Raw genomic sequence first — 18,972 nt, forward strand, 5'->3', positions numbered from 1 at the left:
AAGAACAATGAGGCTTTAGAATATTCATTGTTTTAGTGAAGCTTCCCTTTAATTGGATTCAGGCTTTTAATCAGTAGTTTTGGCAAATATGTGTGTTTATGTGTGTTTATGTGTGTGTGTGTGTGTGTGAACTAATTAGGACCAGCAATTACCCCAAACTGTGGCTGTGTCTCCTGCGGGGGGCAACAATAGCAGACTGTCAGTGCCAGCGCTGCCATGCAGAACAGATGCATGTGGACATGCCAGACAAAGGCACGGCTGGCCGAGTGTGTGTGAGTGTGTGTGAGTGTGTGTGAGTGTGTGTGTGCGTGTGTGTAGTGTGTGTGTGTGTGTGTGTGTGTGTGTTACGAGTATGGGGTGGCAGAGTGTGTCCGATGCAGTGGCAGTGGAGGAGGGCTGCTGGCAGCTCAGGCATCGTTCCACGACACCAGCAGCTCCCAGCAGCCCCTGCTGTCTCAGCCACAGCACCCCCCGCCCCCCCGGAGCTGTCAGTCTCCCAGAAGCCCCTGCTGCGGCTCCTCTGGTCCAGCCCGTTAATTGGGGGGTCGACTCTGTTCATTACGACATCATCTGCATAATGAGACTGTGATCTGCTGTGGTCATGTGACGTGTCGTACTTTAATATGACGCACCTCCACGTACCTGGAATCATGTGACTGTACTCAGATCACGTGACCATAATATGATCATGTGACATCAACTAATGACGACCACGAGGCGCTGATTATAGTTTTATAAAGATTTTCACTTATAAAGTAAAAATAATGAATCTGATCACGTGTGAGTCCTCAAAGGTCACAGCTTCCCCTCCAGAATAAATGAATACACATCAAACACACAAACACACAAACACAAACACACACACACACACACACACACACGCACACACACACACACACACACGCACACACTTTAATTAGGTTGGAGTTTATTCAACAAGCTCATTAGTTCTTTGGACCTGATCTGTTCCTCCTGCTGCTTCTTGTTATTTCAACTCGTAACGAAACTGTTCGACCTCTGACGTCAACTTTTTACCAAGATGTTGGAATCAGATCTGATTAAAAACATTTCAAGGTCAGAGTCACATCATCAGCTGTCGTCAGCTCGTCACACATCCAACACTGACACACAAAGCTCCTGGAAGAAGAAGAAGAGGAAGAAGAAGAAGAAGAAGAAGAAGAAGAAGAAGAAGAAGAAGAAGAAGAAGAATTGAGTTGTTAGAATCAGCGTCAGGTTTTTGCTGAAATGTTTCCACATCCCGCCGTGTGTGTGTGTGTGTGTGTGTGTGTGTGTGTGTGTGTGTGTGTGTGTGTGTGTGTGTGTGTGTGTGTGTGTGTGTGTGTGTTGTCCAGGGTACCACTAAGGAGCATGTTGGAATGACATGTATGAACATGTCAGAGCCACAGGCAGCTGCATGTGTCAGGTGCCTCATGGGAAATAAGTGTGTGTGTGTGTGTGTGTGTGTGTGTGTGTGTGTGTGTGTGTGTGTGTGTGTGTGTGTGTGTGTGTGTGTGTGTGTGTGTGTGTGTGTGTGTGTGTGTGTGTGTGTGTAAAGGCGCAGCAGGGTCTTTGTCTATGTCAACGGGGCCGTTTGGACACGTCCTTCAGAGATATTTAGGAATTATTTAATAAAAACTTTCTTAGAGTCAGAAAACTTTCAGAAAGTTTTACAAGACATTTTGGACAAGATAGGACATTTGTGGAGAGACATATATTTGTGCACAGTAATTATATTTTGGGGCAGTGAAGACATTATTGAAAAGTGAGTCCAAATATTTGGAAGTGGGGACACATGTGGACATAATTATGGATTTTCTTGGCCTGGGGGAATTGAGGGTGTTTTTAGAAAGCGTTGGTATTTTGGGGTAATTTTGGAAAATTGGGACATTGTGGAAGCGTAGAAATCAGCTTTCAGAAGCTTTTAATCTGACAGCATCACTCAGGCTCTGGAACCTTAAAGTGGAACTTATGTTTAGGAGCAGTTCTCCGTCCTCTCACTTCATAACAACACCTTTGTCTTTTCCTGAGTGCAGCAATTCCTCACCGGTCACCAGATCCTCACACATTTTTCTCTCACATCTCCTATTCTGACATTTCACGGGGCTCAGGACGGTTCTGGGGGCCGGAGGCTGCTGGACGCATCTCTGTTCTGATTAAAGACCAGGATTAAGAAGCGCTGACCTTCTGTTATCATGGATTCATCCTGCACGCCGTCTCAAATCAATAGGCTGCTCCGTCGGCTTTCACACGTCCATCTACTCTCACAGATCAATCCCCTGCAATCCTCTCCAGCCCTCAGCAGGAGTGCCTCGGGCTTTTAGGCTGGAATTATGTGGTGGGGCTCCTGCTGCTGGTTTAGAGGAAGTAATATGTCGACTGAAGGGCTTTCTCATCACAACAAAATTGCAGCTGGTATTGATGCCGTTATTAGCGCCCTCCTCGGCAAAGACTTGGACCATTAAAGCCTGCGGTCAGCGCGGCACAAGACGAAGAGGCAATCTACTGAGATTGGCAAAGATAATAGAGCTGCTGCGAGTCTATTAGAGCCCAGTGTGGTTCAACCGCCGTCACTGCAGGCCAGATGCACGCTGCAAAAGATATCTGACCCAGAACGCTCATGAAAATAATCTGAAAAGAAATAAGGGAGGACGGAGAATGAAATGAAACAGGTGGTGAAGAAGGAAGGTGGAAGTTTAAGGTTCGTGCATTGAACACCAGAGTGCTTTAAAATAATGATTTTCAAATAAACTGATCCTGAAGCTACTAAAATGCGAGAGTGGAGGTCAGTGGAAGCAGTGGACCAATCGCAACAGAGTGGTCCAGCTGACCAATCAGAGCAGGCTGGGCTTTATCAGGAGCTGAAACCAAGTGTTGGAGACAGAGGCTGAAAAGAGGAGCTGCAGCGACGGACAGTCTGAGGACAGAAATGTGTTTTCTGAACATTAGAGCATGAAAACCTTTTACAGTCTGAACACTGATTAAAACCATCAACCTGAACCTGAGAGGTTGAGTCCAGTGCCTCCGCCTGCTGCTCCGCCCCTCACCTGAACGCTCCGGAGGTTTCTGTGTGAGCGGCGAATCTCCTGCTGTGGTTTTCATGTGCGACAGAGAAACTCCGGAGAAAGTCCAGACCGGATTTTGCTGAAATCCTCCGGAGATCGTGTCAGAAAACGGCCTTTGACTCCATTAAACTCTACTTTTGACTCTTTTTGAGGCAGAAACATTCAAACTGAGTCTTTATGAAAAGACTAAATGTTTGTATGTCACAGCCGTGATGTGAACACTGTGCAGATCTGATCCTGAGCCGACGTGCCTGCAGCATCCTGCAGTGTGCAGTTATGAGTTGCAGGATTTCGGGGGTTTAAGTGAAGCCTGTGTTGTGTGTTTACAGTGGGGACCCCCTTTCCCTCCTGATTCCCTACTCCTCTCCTGCACCCTCCCCAATCCCCCAACCCTCGCTTTCCCCGCTGCCTGGCTTAAGCTAATCCCATTATCGGTGAGGCGGCCTGACGCTGATGTGGCCGGCTAACTGACCAGCTGCTCCGAGTCTGGCCACCACAGGCACGCTGTAAAAAATGGCAGAATGAGCAAGTCAGTAAAACAGTGTGATAATGAATCCTGATAGAAAACACTTCATAAAACCCTTTTCTGTTATAGTTGTTTTGTTATTTCAGCATAATCATGAGCATGCGTAGTATATGTTTACATGTAAACCCACAAAACTGGTTTCAAGGTGGAAAAGATCCTGGTCAAATATTACAAAGGTCAACATTGACCTGCAGCACAAGACAGGAGGTGTTTACGTCACTATATTTAACCAAAAACACCATCTTTCACCATCTCTGTGTTTTATGGCTTGAACCAAAAGCACAATCCGAGGGTACGACACAGAAACGCAGCCCGATGTCTGAGTATCTGCTCCGACAGTCGATCTGGGCTGTAAACACACTTTCTCTAAAGGAAATCAGATCCAAAATCAAATGTACTGCAAATTTGTCTGTAATATGCACAATAGACTTTAATTATTAATATAATTCTACAGTGTAAAATTATATTAATATGATTAACAATGATATATATTATTTATAAGTATATAAAAGTAACTGGAGACAGGGTTGCCACAGGACAAGGGTTGAAACAATGATACATAATGAAAAGGTCCTGATGGAGGATGTGATCCTACAGAAAAACATTTACCTTGACTGGGAGGAATCTGGTTCCATCATCATCTATCAAAATAAAAATCATTTTCATTTTCTCGATAAAAACCCAGGTTCAGTTATTTTTTGCAGCGTGCTCTGGCGCGGTGGCCCAGCGGCCTGCCAGCCTATCAGCCTCCACGCTGGCTCCGCGGCCCGCTAGCTGCTGCGCTAGCCCTGGACAGCATGTGGCGTGGATCCCCATGGAAAGTCAGCGTCGGAGTTCCACAACGCGACACAATAATGCCGAGTCAGTCGGAGCGACGCTAATCCAGCTTCCCAAACAATGAGAGGGGCCCCGCGGGGTCCGAGGGCAGGTAGAGCGAGACCCGACCTGGAGACGACGGAGAAGTTCCTCTGAGTCCTGACAAGTGACCGAAGAGAACAACATGACCACTAACGCAATTTAATTTGTGTTCACTGTTTACGCCTAAATCAGTTTGAGATATTTGAGACTAATTAGTCCCAGAAACAGCCGATTAGCAAGTGGCCGAGATATTTTTAGGAACGATTCAAGAGAAGAAAAAACTGTTTTGTACTTTAACTGGTGTTGTTCCACTTGGAGGCTGCACCACCGAACAGTCATTTAAAACAACGATATTTTCTCCTGATGATCGTTAAATCCTGCCTCCACTCGTCTTTTGGCTCCAGGTTTGGTCTCCACCACCGTCTGTGCGTCACCGTGTTCAGCAGCTGGTGTGGAACTGTGTGTGTTGGTGGAGGTCAGGGTTCTTCTGGAGCCTGAAAACGAAACAAAGAGCTGAAAGATGCTAAAACGCTTCGAACTCGTTATCTCTACGACTTTACCTGGATATCTTAACATTTACAATATTCATCCAAACACACCAAATCGACCAAATCCAAAATAAAGTTATTATTACACCACTGTGAATAACTCATACAAATGTATTTTAAAATCAATTAAATAATTGAATCGCTTGTGGTAAAACAAACTTATTATTATCAAACTCATTTAAAAAGTCTGGTTCTTCTTATGGTTTATTTTTAGTTTGTAAATCTTCCAACACTTTATTTTTTTGCAGTGAAAGGCTCCTCAGTGAAGATCCCTGGTCTGTGGGGATGTCAGCCGTCCTCTGGTTTCAAACCAACACTGATTAATAATTTATGGATCTTCCCATTATTCCACTTTACACAGTTCAAAGGCTGCATTTGCATCCCAATTTGTTCACTCTGCTAAAACGTCCTTTTTGCATCAGTATTTCTCTTAGAAATGGAATTTGAGACGGTTTGTCCTCACATCAGCGGATAAAGAAGATTAAAGTGTGGGCATCCTGCCCCCCCCCTCCTCCTCCTCCTCCCTCCTCCTCCTCCCTCCTCCTCCTCCCCTCCTCCTCCTCCTCCTCCTCCCTCTTCCATCTCGGCCTCGGGGCTTTGATTTGTCTCGTGATGCTTCTGAGGAACATGAAGTACAGTCGACGTTCATCCACAGACGGAACAAGAGGAATCAGGGTTTTTACTCTGAAGGAAACAAACCACACTGAAGTTCACAGAAGAACCAACATGACATCACATCCAACTCACCTGGGTCCTTTCTAATGCTGTGGTTTCCTGAGTAGGTGTGAAACTAAATCTGTATTTCTTTACACAGATTCTCATCACCGCTCCTTCATGAAGGAATTTAAGTTTTCTTATGAGAATATCTGATACAGGCCGTGTGCCTACAGGTCAGAAGAGAATAAAGACAATTAGAAATTCAATATTGTGCAATTAAAATTATTCAAAATGTTTTTAAAACTATATTTGGGATCCTGACAATAAATGTGAAAAGACATGTAGAATATTTCTGTTTGACTGAAGGTCAAAGCAATAAAAAGACCAGAGTGTAAATATTTTACTCAGTGTATTTTTATTTATTTTATTTATACTCTATTTAACCTTTAAGGTCCCATTGAGATAAGATATCTCATCTGTCCAGATTCCCATTCGAGATAGACAGCAGAGAAGCAAACATGACAACAAGTGGATTTAAACATGAAACAGACACGAACATTAAATCAGGTTTTAAAGAAGTAAAACCTTTTAAATAACAGTTTCTTTTCCCTTTAAACAACTCGTTGCCTTAACATCAGTCGGTAAAATGCACAAAACCTTTTTTCCTGAGACGAAGGAAACAACCACGAAGCAACAGGAGGCAAAACGTGAGCATGTGGCTGAAGAGGCTTCAAACGTCACTGAACACATCTGCTCACAAACGACTATTGATTGTGAGTCGGACACTTTTGGCTCCAGCCCCTTTATTTACAGGTTTTGGTTTTCAGGCTGTTTGGAGTGATAGCGCTCCGAGCGGGGGGACGAACAAAAGGCCGAGCGGAGCCGCCGCTCGCTGCGACTCGCCGCCGCCGCTCGCTGCTGTTGGCTTGCCACTTGTTTTTTTGTGAATCCCTCCACATCTCCAGTATCTGGGCAGATATGTACAGTCTCCCCGTCTCATTTCAATTGGCCTCCATCTGTTTTGTCTATCCATGAAAAGGTCTATTATGATCCTCTGCTCTTTGTACAAATGGACTACTAAGCGGATAGGGACCCCCACCACCTCCCCATAGGCACAGGCAGCCCCTGCCCCCCCCCCCCCCCCCTTCCTGAAACATTAGATTCCAAGGAGCTCGTTCTGCTGCTGCTTTAATTATCCAGCGCCGGCGAAGGGATCTTAATTTTAACGAGTTTTAAAATGCTCCGTCTATAGATTTGCTTGAGAAAAGAAGCAGCGAGGGTGGAGGGGGTGGAGTGGGGGGGGCAGCAGGCTCTTTATTAACCCTACAGTGACTAGCTAATGTGATTGAAGTGGAACCACCTGGCGGGGGGGAACTGTATCGTCAGCTGCCACTGAAGGCCGGAGAACTGCGAGGACCAGGTGCTGCGCTCCAGCCTCTTAATTGGTGCCATGTAATAGCTTGCTCCAGTGCACAGTGCGGCTTGGGGCGAGGATTAAAAAAAGCTGTTGCAGGCACAGAAGTCCATTTTCTTTCACTGCACCCCCCACCCCCTCTCCTTTAACACACACACACACACACACACACACACACACACACACACACACTCCTTCAGACGCAGGAGTCCAGGAGTGCAGTTGTTTTTATGGTTGTGTGGCTCGAGGAGACTATCTGAGGTGAACAGCCACCGTGTCGGGGGGGTTTGGATTCATCTCTATCTGCTCCCCCGCTGACGATGAGGCTCGAAAGCTGCCGGACGGAGCGGAATCTCAACCTCTCGACCAAACGTGACTCCTGGAGCCGGGGACGCAGCGGCTGAGTCACCGAGGTTCCAGCCGGGGCCCAGAGGAGAGTCTTCAGCTGAACCGACACAGTCCTGTGAATTTCAACAAAACAATAAGATTATAACAGGAAGCTGCTTTAATCTGCATTAAAACTCACGTCAACAGAAAAGCAGACGTGAACAAAATCAACAAGATACTTATTCCACCATGTTTTCTCATCTGAGAGTCTGAACCAAGCTCGATCTTGATGAACAGACAGATTTCGAAGCTCGTGTGAGTCGGTGCAGATTGAATATAACAGTTGGACCCTGGTGGAGGTACGAGCTCCACTGAGTGGGGTCGGGGTTGGGGTTCATGTTTCCTGACGCCTTTGAGCAAAGTGGCTGCAGGAGCAGGTTGTTGCTGCATTGTGTCAGTTCACTGCTCCTGAATAAATCCATGTGTATTGACCGCAGAGCGTCTGCAGGCTCCTTTGTTCCCTTCAGAGCAAATCGGAGTTTTCGGCACTTTGGTCCTTTTTACTTATGTTGTTTTGCCTCAACGGGTCAAAGTCGCAGCTCTGACACCCCCGACGCATCCGTCACCTCTGCTGCTGCTGGGCACTGCTGAAGGTCTTCTCTGAGACGGAGGCCACAGATGGAGCTGGTGCAGTGAGGAGGAGGCTGAGTGCTGCTGCGTTCTGGGACCTTCAGCCTCCCGCTGCACCGGCTGCCAGGTAACCGTCCTCAGGGTCCCACAGCCTCCTGGGCCCGGTGGGGGGGGGGCGGGGAGGAGCCGGCAGGTGGCAGGAGGCCGACTGGGTGGGACTGAAGCTGCAGCAACATCAGAACAACACTGAACATTAACCTTTAGATGATAGAAGAAGAATAGTTTCTGCATCATTTCATTTAACTTAGTCAGACTTGTGCAGTGTCCTGTTTGGAATGAGCTGTTTGTTGGATCTGTGGTGAGCCGGCCATCTTCAGACATGAACTCCGCAGAATGTCGGCACTCTTGTGTCTTAGACGCGTCCACACACCACAGAAACCTCCAGGGTGAAGGTGAAGGGTGGAGCAGCAGACAGAAGCAGGACGTAACATATTAATTCAGCTGTGGAGATCACGTCAACACATTTTGTCCGATTTTGCAGAATAGTTTCAGGCCATGATCGACATGATCGTCACTTATTTTGAAGAGTTCCAGACGCTGGTGCAGAAAATGGCACCAAAAGTGTGAAGCCGATAAGATGAGCGGTTCTTTAGAGACACTGGAATTCGTCTATAGATTTAAATCACTATTATTATTCCACCTTGTTACTTCTCCACACCTTCCCAACACTTCACAGAGCTGAAGTTTGAAGAGCCCGACAAAGTGCTTCTGCGGTGTCGCAGTAGAAAGGGTTCATTTCCTCGCCTGGTACGACACAGATGAAAGCTTTTAATCAGAGAGTGCAGGGAAACATGGGGGGATGAAGCTGAACTTCCTCTCGTTGGACCTGTGAGTCGTCTCCGTCGTGTTCGAGTCCGTGTTTACAGACGGATGAATGGAATAGTTGCAGCTTTAATTCTCTCTGAGCCGTCTTCATCCAGCCGGAGCTCAGCTGCCTTTGAGGGGAAAGTATCTATAAAATGTCTCAGGGAGCCGTCTCTCCATTTGACAGCCCTTCGGGAGAACAAAGGCTCAGCGCTAATGCAGCGCAGATCAACCGCCTGCTCTTCTATTGAGCAAGGTGCCAAGATGCTCAGGCTTTTAATGCCGCCAGCCGCCAGGGACCGTCTTCAAAGGGGCCTAATGCAAAGTGAGTCATCGCCACCCGTCTCATTGTTAGTCCCCTTTAATTCAGCCCCCTTTGGTTAATTATTTGCTATTGTGCGTTACCCATCTGAGCCTGTGTCAACAATCAAAAAATTAGTTTATAAAAAGGCGGGTTAGTGATCGGGGACGACCTAAAAGCACAGCAGCCCAGAAAAATGTGGGAGGGTGGAGGGGGTTGAGCGGCCATCTGTGACGACCAGGCCGCCAAACGCTCCCAACTAGCAGGTCCCATATGGACGAGCGGGTGTCGCCCTCTTGTTGCTATTTTGTTGTTGTTATTTATTTACAGAAGCAGTCAGATGAGACGATGAGGAGAGGTCTGCTGCCGCTGCCAGCAGCAGACAGGGAGAGGATTTGGCAGCGACGTGGCGTCCAGCGGAGAGACGGTGGAGCCAGAGGACAGAGGGAGAGCGGGGCCGGGCCATCTGTGGGACAGACACGTAGACGTCCCCCAGCTTGTCTGGTTCTGATGGTGCCAGGAAGTGATGGCACCGACTCCCATCTCCACCAGGAACACGTTTAGTCACACGTTTGTTCACACGTTTCCTTCAAGAGAAAGTTCATCTCTTCAAAAGTCAGATTAAAAAATCTGAAAGTCTCTCACACACCCTCCTCCTCTTCATCAGAGCTGAATCCTGGAAGGTCCAGTGAACCAGCTCGTGTTTCCACCAGTTTGAGGAAGGATGTGTAGTTCATGGAAGATGTGATGAACAACCATAATAAACAGTAGCAGGACGGTGCATCACACAGATGACCTGCACATCTGTTCAGTTGTTACAGACACTGGATTTATCTGCACGTTCATCTGCCACATGTCTTCTTCATCTTCGTCTCTTTCCAAACCAGAAGAATTTAACATTTCCACTGGTGTAAACATGGTTTTCTGTTGAACTGACTTTTCAGCCACTAACTGAAATGGGACCTGGAGAAGACACAGGGAACATTTTCACATCCACCAAGGACGCTGTAGTTTCATCCGCTCGTTTGATTGGTGGTCTGTATATTTGTTTGTTTGTAAGCAAGACACAAGACTCCTCCACATACTCATCGTCTGCATCCTCATTTTATCCTTTGCATCGTTGAGTGTTGATGTGTCCACACAGGTGAACTTAGTGCTCCATGACCGATGACCTGAACACACCGGAGACGATCTCCAAACCCTGAAACAACACAACGCCTCCGCCCCACACATGAACCCGTCCCCGAGCAGCAGCAGGAGGCTGAGTGTAACTTCAGGAGAGCAGAATGCTGATGTAGAGTGAGAGAATGTCCCCGAGGTTCAATTAGCGAGCCGCCACAGGTCCTCTCAGCCTTCATTAGCTGCCTGCTGGAGCACACAGGCCCGGTGTGGTTGTTGCATAGTGTGGAACCTCAGGGAGAAGCCTCTCCTTCCTCTCCGCTCTCTAACGATCACCAGAGAAGCTTTCTGCAGAGGTCGGAGGCGCTGCCGTGTGCCGTTATGTGGTTTGTTAATACAGCGGGGAGGGTTCCCGTCAGCCACCTCTGCGTCTTCCTGCCGCCTCGCCACACACTGTTCCTCCACGATCCCACCAGAACCATTAACCAGACGCCCGGGCGTTAGCATGCCCAGACAGGGCGGAGGCTGATCAGTGCTCAGCAGCACGATAGGGACACACACACTCAGTGAGCAACACTTGGTAAAATCTACCGGACGTTGGACCAGGAAACTTGGTAGAAAGATGCATTAAGATTCAGGAAAATACTGTGTGAGTGGATCCAAACACACAAGAGCTGCGAACAACTCAAAAACCAGGTGATTCGTAGGCTCGCAACTGTGAGATCACACCTCTGCAACAGGAGTGAAGGTAAACATGACGTCCCTCAGATATGTTTATCTGATAAAGTATCAATTTCTGATATTAGTACAGAAACTGAGTATTTTCTCCACTGCTGCGTCACAAAGCAGCTTTAAATATATGTGTGTTTAAATGGCCCAACATTGAGATGCGATGTGATGAAGAAGATGTTTGTTCGTGTCTGAGTGGCTTCGACTGCACTTTGCACATTAAGATATTTTAATGTAATTATAGTTCAAACCACAAAATACCCTAGAAATCTCCTCTGCAGCTTTTAAAAGAAAGTTTCATCTTCTCTCTCGTCTCATTTTTCCTCCAGAATATAAATAATGAAGCACTTTGATGAGGATTTCAGAATCTCTGACGATCCTGAGAAACGCTGCTCTGACAATCACATTAGCAGCAATCAGGCCTCATCTCTGTTACAGCGCCGGCTTCATTTCCTAAACCCTGGATGCAGATGAAAATTTAATCTGCCGATTTATTTGGGTAATGGAGATGGAAATTAGATTAGTGCAGATTTCAGCTCGGAGTCATCTGAGACTGATCGTGAGTGTTCGACACCTCAGGTCCGAGATCAGTGGAAACAACACGAAGATGATAAACTGTAAGAATATCTGATGTGTCTCTATTATAGATTTTATTATTTGTCTGCTCAAAGAAAACTTACAACTCCATTGTGAAACAAGTAAAAAAAAGCAAAAAACATAAAAGATGTGATTAGACAAAAGTTAAGAATTTTCCCAAAAGTGAAGCCAAATCGCCTCGCCCCCTGGTGGCTGGCTGCCGTATAGCTCATAGACCCTGCCTCCTCCTTGTCAGCGGATGGGACATGACCAAATCTGCCCCTGGTGCAACGACGGTGTGTCTCTTTAAATGTTGCTGCAGCAAGGAACTGTGGGACAGCATTGTCCCCGCATGCAGAGAACTGGACCTGCTCGTCTCACAGCTGCCACTCAAATCATCCGAAGACTCAAAGCATGAGAATTATGTGCATATTGATCCTCTGTTACTCTCGTGATTTTGTTGGTGTCGTTATAATGAACAAATCTTCCTCTGCAGGAGATCGCTGACATGAGCCCCCCCCCCCCCAACCGTGAACGCCTCATATTTACACACCAATTATCTCTGTGAGGGCGGGTCGGCGTGACCGCAGGCCCCCGAGCACGTTACAGGAAGGTCAGCGCCATCGATGGAGGCTAATTAAGCAACTATCGCTGAAGAGGCGGTCGAGTGTGAGTCGCCCGCTGCTTTGCCCATCAGAGGAACGTCTCGCTTCTTGATTTCAAGGACATATCTGCGTCCCCGAGCGGACAGCGTTTCCACGAGCGTGCTTGACCCTCTACCCTCGCACTTAAAGTAAATTCCTCAGGTGGAATCTCCTCTGTTTGGCATCGCCTCCTCTGTTTTCACTCGGGTGAAACCGGGCTGGAGGGACTCAGGAAAACCCAAGGTCAAAGAAAATGGAAGCACCGCTCCCTCCATCGAATGATTGTCTCAGACAGCGGAGCAGAGATAATGACCTGTCAGAGGCCGGGACACTTTGTGCCCTCGCACATTCTTTGAGGCGAGAGGCTTCTCGTCATGGTCTGCCATCGTAATAATCCCCCTGCCTGCAGCTCCATTAGGCAATGAAACAAGTCGTCCAACTGTGGGGCTGGGGGGGGTTGATCCCAGCTCGTCTGCAAGAGGCCTCAGCTGCCACCGGCCTTTTCAAACCTCTGTCAGGTTATGGGGACTTCAGACGAGCCTCTTTTCCCCTGACCCTTATTGATTCAGGTCTGCAGCACACACACACACACACACACACACACACACACACACACACACACACACACACACACACACACACACACACACACACACACACACACACACACACACACACACACACACACACACACACACACACACACACACACACACACACACACACCAAAGAGCCCAGGCCCTTGAGCTACATCACTGCGGTGCCCTAATGTTTCTATTACTGATGTCCGTCATCGTGGAGGCGTGACAGGACGGATCCACACGAACAGTCTGAGAAGAATCAAAACTAAATACATCTTTCAGACGTGATTTAGTTTTAATACGGACTCAGATTTCTGTGAAACTCTGAAAAGCAGATCAGGGAACCGGGTTTGTTTTCGTGTGAATCTCTGCAGGCGTTGGGGAAAATTGTTCTGCTTATTGAAGTTGATCTGTTGTTATTTTTAACTCCAGAAAATTGGGCAAAGCTCTCAGGATGAGTCACAACCACCAACACGATCCCATCAGGCCTCGGTTTAACGCCGCTGATTGTTTTGTTTTGAGTGGGAGTCCATTTTCTGAAAATGGCAGTTGGTGAAGTGTCATTTAGGCTTTTTATCTAACGGCCGTAAAATGTTGTGATACCGTTGTTCTGTACCATGGTGAACAAACCAGCGGTGAGGTTCTGGTTGCTAAGCAGCAGAAACATCCACAGCTGTGAAACCGTCAAAGAACAAACAGGACGAGGCTCAACTTCTAAAACCTGGACTCACGTGTGAAGAACAGCTGAGCTGGACTTTGAACTTCTCAAAGTTAAAACATTGGTTTTAGAGGTGAGACTCTCCTGAAATGTCCGCCCCTCAATACTCCTCCCTGCACCTCCCTGCACCTCCGGCCCCTCCCTGCACCTCCCTGCATCTCCATGTTCCTCCCTGCATCTCCCTGCTCCTCCGGCACCTCCCTACTCCTCCCTGCACCTCCCAGCTCCTCCAGCTCCTCCAGCTCCTCCGGCCCCTCCTGCACCTCCCTGCACCTCCCTGCACCTCCCTGTTCCTCCCTGCACCTCCCTCTCCTCCAGCTCCTCCGGCCCCTCCCAGCTCCTCCGGCCCTCCCTGCATCTCCATGTTCCTCCAGCTCCTCCGGCCCTCCCTGCACCTCCCTGCCCCTCCCTGCTCCTCCAGCTCCTCCGGCCCCTCCCAGCTCCTCCGGCCCCTCCCTGCACCTCCCTCACCTCCGACCCTCCCTGCACCTCCCTGCACCTCCCGCCTCCCGCCTCCCAGCTCCTCCAGCTCCTCCGGCCCCTCCCTGCACCTCCCTGCTCCTCCCGCCCCCTGCACCTCCCTGCTCCTCCCGCCCCCCCCCTGGCTCCGTGGCTCAGGTGTTCTTGAGCGCAGCCTTGTGGAGGTTTCTTTCAGAGATCGGTCACGCCTCGGCCCGGCTGCTGCTGCGTGTGCCAGCTCACCGAGAGGAGGCCGGGCCTGGTCGCCAGACGGCCCCTCGGCCTGACAGCACGCCACTGTCAGTCAGGGGCCCGGGAGCCACTGTCAGCCATAGCAACCGCCCCCCCACACACACACTCAGAGACAAGAAAAGACCCCCACACACACTCACTCACTGCTGTGTCACAGCGAGTGTTTAACCGTATTTACCAGTGATTAAAGTCAAGTCGTGTAGTGAAGGTCACCGCGGCTTCGACATGGAAACAATCAACAAATCTGCATCTCTGTTGTTTAATGAAGCAGAAACAAGTGTCTCCACAACACAACACAACACAACACACGCACACAACACGCACAATGCACACCACACAGAGTGCACACTCCTGCCCTACAAATCACACAATGGACTTTTAATTTCAAATTGTGTGTTTAGTAATTTCATCACTGATTTAATATTAATATTATTGTATGAATAAAAAATGTATCAAGTATCAAGAGAAGAAATCACACACTGTATATAATCAATACTTCTGATATAGTTTGTGTGTATTTATCTGATATTATTTTGAGACGTGGATTCACTTCATGACTCTTTTTATTATTTTGTGTTAACATTGATCTTAACTGTTGATTATTATGATTATATTACAGATTATCTGTGGTCGGCAGCTTTAATATGACTATAATTATGATATATATGTGTGTGTGTGTGTGTGTGTGTGTGTGTGTGTCCAGCAGCGGAGGGGATCCAGGCTCATTTACATAATTATGCGGCTGCTTCCTGCAGCAGTGAGGGGCGGAGCCATGGTGACCTCTGGTGACCTCTGGTGACCTCTGGTGACCTCTGAATAGACGAAGCCCGGATACGATCACTTGTGATTTGCAGTCAGAGTCTTTGCAGCAGTTTTTAATTTTCCAGAGTTCATGTCTGAAAACAGCCTGTGACTCTGTTCTTTGGTCATTTTGAATATTCTTGTGAAACTAAAATCCTTACAGCTGCTACAAGATTTAAAATTAATATTTGAACATGAGCGAAGCAGCTTTGACTCTCACAGCTGCAGGAGTAACAAGTATTTAAGGAATTTAAAATACTCCTCGGATCAACTAAATGATCTAAATGATAAACGTCCCGTGTCGGAGCAGCTCGTCTGCATCGATGCTAAACTGCGACGCAGGATTTCTGCTGATCCAGATTCAGGTTTCCAGCGGCGCTCATTAGAAATTCATTCTGAACAGCTTGTTATTATCTCTGGCCTCTGGATGTGTGAATAGATTTACAAGCATTAGGGCCGGGGCATTGTGTCGGGCATGTGTGGAGGAGGTCCCGGCCCCTTTGTGTTTGCCAGGGCCCTCAAATCAGCTGCCCCCCCTTCACCTCCACACACACACACACACACACACACACACACACACCATCCCTCTGCCCCACCCATTACCTCAGCCCTCTGAACAAAAGCAAACAGAGCACACTGATGTGCTGCAGATTTTTGGGGAATTACAGAACAGACGTGTTTCAGCAGCAGCAGATGTAAAAAGCTGTTCCACAGTTTCCACCTCAGGTTTGTGTATTTGTGTGTCTTGAACCCGTCAATACACACATCACAATAAAAGATGCACCGATTCAATTGTTCCAGGTTTGCAAGAAGCTAAAAATGCTTCCGATATTTCACGCAGGAGGTGATGGTGCCAGAAACGATGAAGATCTCACTGTTGGTCGTGGTCGTCTGATGAAGCCAGAACCTCTCGGATGCAGGTTGCAGGTTGGAGATCGCTCCGCAGGACTGAACATGGCTTCAGTCAAACACTTCACTTAGAACTTGTTGGTTTCCGAGTGTTTGTTTGTTCAGTGATTTGAACTTCAGGGAACATCAGTGTAGGACCTACAACGCAGGTGTGTGTGTGTGTGTGTGTGTGTGAGTAAAAAACCTTTCTCGTACAGACGCATTGATCTTTCGTGAAGCAATCAACTGGTTTAGTGTAATTCTTACATTTGAGTTATTTTTACACTTCAAATCAAACAGAGTGATTTTTTTTAGAGGTGCTCCAGATAATAAGGATAATAAGATAAACGATGCTAAAATCCTCCGAGGTGAACGTTCCCCTCCGTCTGCTGCCTGGAGCTAATTAGCTCTCCCTCCGTCAGAGCCTTTCAAGTCAACAAGGCGATTAAGGTTTTACTTGATCCCTGCTGATCGGGGGGGAGATGTGTATCACAGCAGCTGGATCCTGAAGAACATCAGCAGACGTCACATCACTGAACGAGCTGATACAGCGGCAGCTGACACTTCTCCCTTAGATTCAAATCTGATTAGTGACAGGACATTTCCATGGTTTTATAGTTTCTCTTACATGTTGTTAAATATCTGTGGGAGCGAGCTGGTGACGTCATGAAGGCCAAGCAGGAACATGGCAGACAAAAATAAAGCTGAACAACTTTTCATTACTGATGGAAATTATAACTCTGAAAACAAGTCAGGTTGAACAATCTGAGCAATAAAACACAAAACACCAACTCAGCTTCACTCTGACGTCCAGTAAGAAACAAATCACACCTGTGGCTCTTTTCTCCTCGATGCATTCACTGATTGGTGGATTTCCAGGTCACATGCTGCAGGAATACAAAGGACCGAAGAACTAGAGGAGAGCTGGACCCACTCAGCTGTGATGAAGAGGAGAGTGGTGAAGATGAAGAGTAAATTTAACCAACACAACAAAGATGTTTAACTTCAGCAGCCAAATGAACAATAGACAGCAAACAGTCTTCAGTGAGCAGCAGCTGAAGTTTGATCTGCACTGAAATCGAACTGAGTTTGAGTCGTCTGACACCTGCCGGCCTGGAACGAGCCCGAGGTTTGTTTGACTTTGCTCTGTTTGCTCTGTTTGCTCTGTTTGCTCTGCCGGCTGCTCTTTGCCTCCTCGTTGTTGGAGTGTGTCGGAGATAAGAGGAGACACGTGCAGCTGAAAGAAAATCAGATGGGATTCAACTGAAATCAAAAAACGACTCTGGAGGAGAAGAACTGAAACGTTTGTACAATCGAAGTATTTTAAATGTGTGTTTATGAGGCTGTTTGTGTTATTTCCTGTTTAATGTCGGAGTTATTTAAATAAATCAAAGACTGGACAGTGCTGTTCTCTTTGTGCACCAGGCGAAGAAGTGAATGAATGAATGTACAGACATGTTCACATGAGTGGATGGATGATGGATGGGTGATGATTTAATGAGCGATTGACAAATGGATGAATATTAGAATGAATGGATGCATGTTGGACAAGTGAATAAACACATTGACGGATGTTTTAATAGATGGATGATAAGAATGGATATTTTATGGTTGGATGATGAATGAGTGAGAATCAACAGGTTTTGTTATTATGGATGAATGACAGATGGTTGAATGCATTAATATCTAAACAACAAGGAACTGAAGCTTTAAATCTGACTGTGTTTTTTTTTATCCTTCATGTGTTTGTGCAGATAAACACATTAATCTACACACAGACACACACAGGGTGTAACCTGACTCCCTGTGCTGAGCCTAACAACATTACAGAGCAGTAGATGTCGGATTAAACTCCACAAATTCAATCTCACTGTGTCGCTTTCACGTCTGATAACAAGTCGTGTGACGCAAACACCGAGCGGAGCCGATCCTGACGAGATCGAAGACCTCGGCTCTGACGTCACCGTTTTCTTTTCTAACCTATAGAATCGTTTCCTGAACCTCACTCGACGTCTAATCCGTCCAATAGCAACAGGCCGAGCAGGGTGTAGCCCCGTCTCTCACACAACCTCGTCAGGGATTGGCTCCAGCTCCGCATGTCAACAACAAACCTTTTAACTCTTCTGAATTAAGTTTTATCTCCGTTGTTCCAAGCAGCATTGTGGGTATTTTCCGATTTATTGTTCAGAAACAACGACTTCAACATGAGGGCAAAACACGATCAGAGGATCAGTCGTGTTTCTGTGAAATCAAACTGAAACTGTCAGAACAGGATTTTAAGAAGTGAATCGATCTTCAGTGGATATTGATTCTTCCTCTGGGGACCACGAATATATCCACAAAATGTCAACGTCAAACCACGACAAGGTCATTTCAGTCTGGATCGGTATGAAGTGTGAGATTGAAATGAAGTCGCCGCGGTAACGTCACTACACAGTAAAGCTTTTATATTTACTGTTAAAGTGTGTGTGTGTGTGTGTGTGTGTGTGTGTGTGTTTTATCTGCAGCTCTTATCTGCAGTCTGCTCCCCAGCTGGTCTTCACCTGTCAGGGCCACAGGGAGACTGATGGTCGGCCTTTGTGTGCACATAAGTGTGTGTGTGTGTGTGTGTGTGTGTAGGTGTTACTCATGTTGTGGGACTTTTCTTTGTTGTGGAACCAAAAGCAAGTCAGATAAAGTAAATTGTTCAAATTTAAGGGGAAGAAGTATATTGAGGTTTATTTTGGGTTAAGGTGAAAATGGGTTTGGGTTAAGATAAGAGTTATTAAAGGTTACGTTAGGTTCACGTTAAGGTAAAGTCAGGTTTAGTTTTTAGTTTAGTTTCCAATTTATCGGAGTCTCCGAGTTTCTTGTTGACATCTGAGAAATGTGTAAACCAGAGTAAAGATCAAATCCCCTCGATCTCCCCCTGGTGGCTGGCTGCAGTATAGGTCAGAAACCCTGCCTCCTCCATGTTAGCAGATGGGACACGTATTATAAAAAGTACATTTCAGGTAGTTCTTGTCTCACTGATGTTCA

This window comes from Hippoglossus stenolepis, chromosome 20, assembly GCF_022539355.2.
Source record: "Hippoglossus stenolepis isolate QCI-W04-F060 chromosome 20, HSTE1.2, whole genome shotgun sequence".
In the NCBI taxonomy this organism is placed as follows: domain Eukaryota; kingdom Metazoa; phylum Chordata; class Actinopteri; order Pleuronectiformes; family Pleuronectidae; genus Hippoglossus; species Hippoglossus stenolepis.